This window comes from Arachis ipaensis, chromosome B06, assembly GCF_000816755.2.
Source record: "Arachis ipaensis cultivar K30076 chromosome B06, Araip1.1, whole genome shotgun sequence".
In the NCBI taxonomy this organism is placed as follows: Eukaryota; Viridiplantae; Streptophyta; class Magnoliopsida; order Fabales; family Fabaceae; genus Arachis; species Arachis ipaensis.
Genome location: NC_029790.2, coordinates 19,537,567 through 19,543,129, shown reverse-complemented (window position 1 = coordinate 19,543,129; position 5,563 = coordinate 19,537,567). Strand labels below are relative to the sequence as shown.

Sequence of the window (5,563 nt, the reverse complement as noted above, 5' to 3'; positions counted from 1 at the left end):
AGCCAACAATCTCTGTGGGATCGACCCTTACTCACGTAAGGTTTATTACTTGGACGACCCAGTGCACTTGCTGGTTAGTTGTATTGAAGTTGTGACAATTATGAATTAAGATCAAAGCACCAAGCTTTGGAGCCATTACCAGGGATTATTCGAGCCTGGACATCACAATTTCGTGCACCAAGTTTTTGGCGCCGTTGCCGGGGATTGTTTGAGTTTGGACAACTGACGGTTCATCCTGTTGCTCAGATTAGGTAATTTTCTTTTCGTTTTCTTTTCAAAAAATTTTTCAAAAATATTTTCAAAAATCTCTCATATGTTTTCGAAAAAAAAAAATTTAAAAATGTTTTCAAAAATAAATTATTCTATGGCTTCAAAATTTTTAAGAATGAATTCTAGTGTTTCATGAAACATGTTGAATCATATCTGGCTGTAAAGCCATACCCAAACTACTTTGGGATTGGTATTCAACTAATCACTCCAGCCCATGTAATTATATGCTGAAGCTTGGCTGACCATTGGCCATGTCTAGTGTTTTGGACCAGAGCTTTCATTGAAAGCTTGGCTGGCTAGTGAGCCATGTCTAATTCCTGGACTGAAGCTTTAAGACTAACATGGCAAGATTCCTGGAATTCATATTAAAAATTTTGGAATCCTTATTTTTTCTTTTAAATTTTCGAAAAATATAAATAAAAATCCAAAAAAAAAAATTAGAAAATCATAAAAATCAAAAATATTTTTGTGTTTCTTGTTTGAGTCTTGAGTCATATCATAAGTTTGGTGTCACTTGCATATGCATCTTGCATTTTTCGAAAATTTCATGCATTCATAGTGTTCTTCATGATCTTCAAGTTGTTCTTGGTAAGTCTTCTTGTTTGATCTTGATGATTTTTTGTTTTGTGTCTTTTCATGTTTATCATATGCATTCTTGAATTCTTAGTGCGTAAGCATTAAAGAATTCTAAGTTTGGTGTCTTGCATGTTTTCTTTGCATTAAAAAATTTTTCAAAAATATGTTCTTGATGTTCATCATGATCTTCAGAGTGTTCTTGGTGTTCATCTTGACATTCATAGCATTCGTGCATGCATCACATGTTTTGATCTAAAAATTTCATGCATTGCCTAATTTTCATTTTGTTTGTTTCTTAACTTTTTCAAAACCACCTAACTAACTCTCTCTCTCTCATTTTCGAAAATATCTCCCCCTTTTTCAAAAATTTCTTTTTAATTAACTAATTATTTTATTTTTATTTTTATTTCAAAAAAATTTTCGAAAAAAATACTAACAATTTTCAAAAAATATTTTCAAAAATCACTAACTCCTTTTCAAAAATAATTTTCGAAAATTCCCTCTCTCTCTCATCTCATTCTATTTATTCATTCATGTCCTAACATCTCATCTCACATTCCAATCCTCACAGTTGTGTTTCTTCTTTTACATCACATCCTTTATCCCCCCCTCTTCTTCTACTTACAAAGGGATCCCTATACTGTGGTATAGAGGATCTCTATTATTATTATCATTTTTCTGGCCATTCTTCCTTGTCATATGAGCAGGAGCAAGGACAAGAATATTCTTGTTGGAGCAGATCCAGAACCTAAAAGGACTCTGAATTACAACTAACCAGTAAGCACCTGTTAGGAATTTTCAGACGACCCAGTGCACTTGCTGGTTAGTTGTATCGAAGTTGTGACAATTATGAATTAAGATCAAAGCACCAAGCTTTGGAGCCATTACCAGGGATTATTCGAGCCTGGACATCACAATTTCGTGCACCACCTTCCTAAATTTTTCTCCTAATACAATAAATAGAATATTAAAGGTAATCACAAATTTAATTAAAATCGCTAATTTTATAGTAATAGTATAACAGTAGTAGACTCAATAATAAAAAAAATACCATCTGAAGTTGCTCTTCTAGCATTGCTTTTACTTCCACTGGCATGTGAAACTATAAGCTTCTCACGATTTCTGGCGTTTTACAAACATTGTTTCTATGATTTTCAAGAACAAGAAACTAGTAAATAAATGTTACCAAAATATCCATAATAATTATTTAATAAAAAAATAAAAAAGCATAAATTAATAATTTACCTTTGTTTTAGGATCCATATAATGATCCACAAAAGCAGTCCATGCAACAGGCGGTATGCATGAGGGATTCGAAGCCAGGATTTCTGTCTTTCTTTTGTTAGGAAAGAAATATTCTCCTCATAAATAATACTTATGGGCCTTCCATCTATCATTGTATATAGAAGTAGTGTAAGACCCATAATTTTCAAAAAATTAATAGTTGTAAAAGAATAAAGATTTTATACAATTTAGTTAAATAATAGAGATTCTATAATTTAATATTTTAATTTTATAAACAAAGAAAATTAATTATATTAAATCTAATTTTAAATTAAAATATTTGATTAAAAGTTAATTAATAAATTAATAATCAAATAAAATTTTCAAATAATTCTAAAGGATTAAATTAGATTTTTAATTAATATTCTATACCCCTAATTTTATTAAAATTACCTAAACTACCCTAATCCTAACTTTAATTAAATCAAACCCAAACCCCCTAACTTAACCCTACCGTCATTCACTTTCCTATTTCTTAACCTAACCTACGGGAGAAAGGGAAATAAGGAAAGAAAGGGAAAATAAGGAAAACGGGAGAAGAAAGGGGAAATAAGAAAAGAAAGGGAAAATAAGGAAGGCAGGGGGGAACTTGAGAAGTGGGGAACTGAGAAAGAAAGAAAGGATAAGCGAGTGACGAGAGAAAGAGAAGCGGAGAGGGAGAAGAAGAAGAAAAGTGAGTTGAGAGGAAGAAGCTGCCGCCACTGCGGTCCGCGTTCACGTCGTCGTCGTAGCGCCGCCATCCTTGCGCCAGTCGCTGCCGCTGTCGGCGATGAAGCCCGTCGCCGCCATTCGCGCCTCTATCGCCGCCAGAACTACACGCCGTCGCTGGAGTCTGAACGCCGCTGCAACCACCACGTGTTATCATCTACAGATCCGCCGCCGTTTGAGTCGCGAACAGGGGAACACGCGTGAAGGAAACTGTCGCGGAGCTGTCGTCGCCGCCGCGTTGATGGGCTCGCCGTCGTTCTGCTCGCGTGGCTGCTGCATTGCCGGAGCTCCTCGTCGCTGCTGGCGCCGGAAAGTGCCTTTCAAGCCTGTATCTGTTGGTAAGCCCTAACCCTGCCTCAGCTTCTTCATCCGTTAAGTTTACCTTTATTGTGAGAAGTTGTTGCTGCTGTTGGGTTCGCCGCAGGGAGGAGTCCGAGCAAGAAAAGGAAAAAGGTGGCGATGGATACCTCTACTGCTGCTGCTGTTACTATCGGTGTTCCGGAGCTTGCAGTTACTGCCGTGTTTGGGAGATGAACCTGGTTGTGTCCTGGCTGCTAATTGATTGTAGAGAGAGACGTTGTAGCCACTACTTTTCATCTTGGTAAGTTCATGGGTAAGATCGCTTTGATTCTTCTTTGTGCCATTTTATTTACGCAGCTAGTTCTGATCCGTTTAATTTACCAGAGTCACTATTGTCATATCTCGGCGCTGCCGCCCTTGTTTGGAACTACTGAATGTTGTTGTCTCCGGTAGCACTATTCTTCCCATTTTAATTTTAACTCCTTTAATTCTGAAATTTATAATGTTTCTGCCTTTATCCTACTGCTATTTGGTTTCCTTGTGCCACCCTTACTCTAATTACAGAAATATGTTTCCATTCTAGCCACTGTCGATTTATCTATTGCAAATTCATAATTGATAATGGAGCTGCTAAGATCGCTGCTGCTGCCATGAACTGGGGATAAAGGGGATTATTGAGCTAAATTGTGCGATTGAGACATCGAGGTAGGGGTTTTTCTAAAAATCTAATTTATATTACAGAGTTGTGATAAATAGATATTAATGCGAGAGAACATATGCCTGTGATTATAATTGTCTTCTAAATGTGGTTGTTTGCTGGACTGAATGACTGATTGTTTGACTGCTTGAGTAGTTTGTGATTGTTGAAAAGAAATTAGTTTGAAAGGTTATTTAGTTGATTATTATGGAAAATGGCTTTTCTTGGTTTTGAAGCTATTTTTGATGGTGTAAAGGAGTTGGCTTTGGAAATGGTTTGATTTTAAAAAGAGATTTATTATGGGCACTGATTCGCTTTGAAAATTATTTGATATTGGAACTAGCCGAATCCTTGGAAAATGATTGAGGTTTTGGAAAGGTTTGAGAAATGTTTGGATGGGACCCGAAAAGGGTGGCAGAATCCGAGTTTTAGAGGAGATGCTGCCGAAATTTTATAAAATTAGAAGTTTCATTTGAAGTAGTTATTTTAAAAGGTTTAATTTTAAGCATTATATGATTTAAGAATACTTCTTTTATCAAAGAAAAAGTTATGTTTTGGATTGAGAATTGTTAGTGAACGAAACGGAAAAAAAAGGATGATGAGGATTTATTTGAAATATGATTTTTGAATGAATTTGGAAATGGATATGGATTGACGAATGATGATGATATTGAGAATGACTTAGCTATTGATGAATGATGAATGAATTATTTATATGGCTTATAAATTTGAAATATCTGAGATACGAGGTTCCCTGGATTAAGTGCCGTGGCTTGCCACCACGTGTACCAGGTTAAAAACTCGATACTCTGTTGACCCTACGACGTAAGTGTGTGACCGGGCACTATATAAATTCCCGGGAATGTTACCCCGATTGAGTAATATTGATTATTTGAGAAAAAGCTATGCATAGACTCTTGGGGATGCACGTCGGGGGACAGTCTAAGTAGAATTCAGACTTGTCGGGTTGGCTGGATAACCGACAGATGAGCCTCATCAGCCATAGGACAGGCATGCATCATATGCATTTGTATGCTTTGCTTGGGTTTGAACTTGTTTTGGTTTGCCTAATTGCTAAACTGTTCTTAACTGCTACTTGAACTATTTGCTGTAACTGCTTCCTACTTGTACTTTCTTTGTCTGTCTTGCTTGTGTTTGTCCTGGTGTGCTACATTTGAGAATGAACTTTGGTGCTGAATTAATGATTGTATTGTTTGATTGCATGGTCGGTTTCTTATTGAGATTTTTCTTATAAGAAAGGAAATGTTTCGGATTTTTTGAAAGATTAAACGTTTCTTTGAAAATGCTTTAAACAATTACCTACTGGTTTTTAAAAGATTCATAAGGCAATGATAATCACTGAGCTTGAAAACAGTTTTCTTATTAAATATATTTTTATGACAACTTTGAAACTGCGTGGTGAGACCGTGTGGTTAGGTTCTCACCCCCCTACAGCTTTACCTTTTCAGGAACCGGATGAAGAAGCATTAAGAAGAGTTATACTGTGTTTGGTTTATAAGATGTTGTATTAATTAGATTATTTTCTTCCCTCGTCTTTGTTATTATAAGTTTGTAAGAGGGATAGGAATTGTATGTTTTATATGTATATTATATTATGAGTTATTATGTAAGGAGTCTTGTATATGAATCTATGCCTGTTTGTATTTTTCTTAAGATAAAGTGTTTATTTCCGGTTTTCTAAGAAATCAGCGATACAATGTCGAGTCA

The 5,563-nt window shown here is 35.6% G+C and overlaps 1 long non-coding RNA gene across 2 annotated transcripts in view; it reads left to right on the top strand.

The window, feature by feature from the left end:
- The window catches only part of LOC107646111, a 20,847-nt gene extending 15,484 nt beyond the window's left edge, over positions 1-5,363 (top strand). Inside the window, exons 3-7 of one of the 2 annotated variants that reach the window (XR_001621627.2) lie at positions 2,675-3,176; positions 3,263-3,439; positions 3,523-3,587; positions 3,722-3,843; positions 5,291-5,363. This is a non-coding gene — a long non-coding RNA (uncharacterized LOC107646111). The remainder of the gene's footprint in view (positions 1-2,674; positions 3,177-3,262; positions 3,440-3,522; positions 3,588-3,721; positions 3,844-5,290) is intronic. The other variant, XR_001621625.2, reaches the window with a different exon arrangement.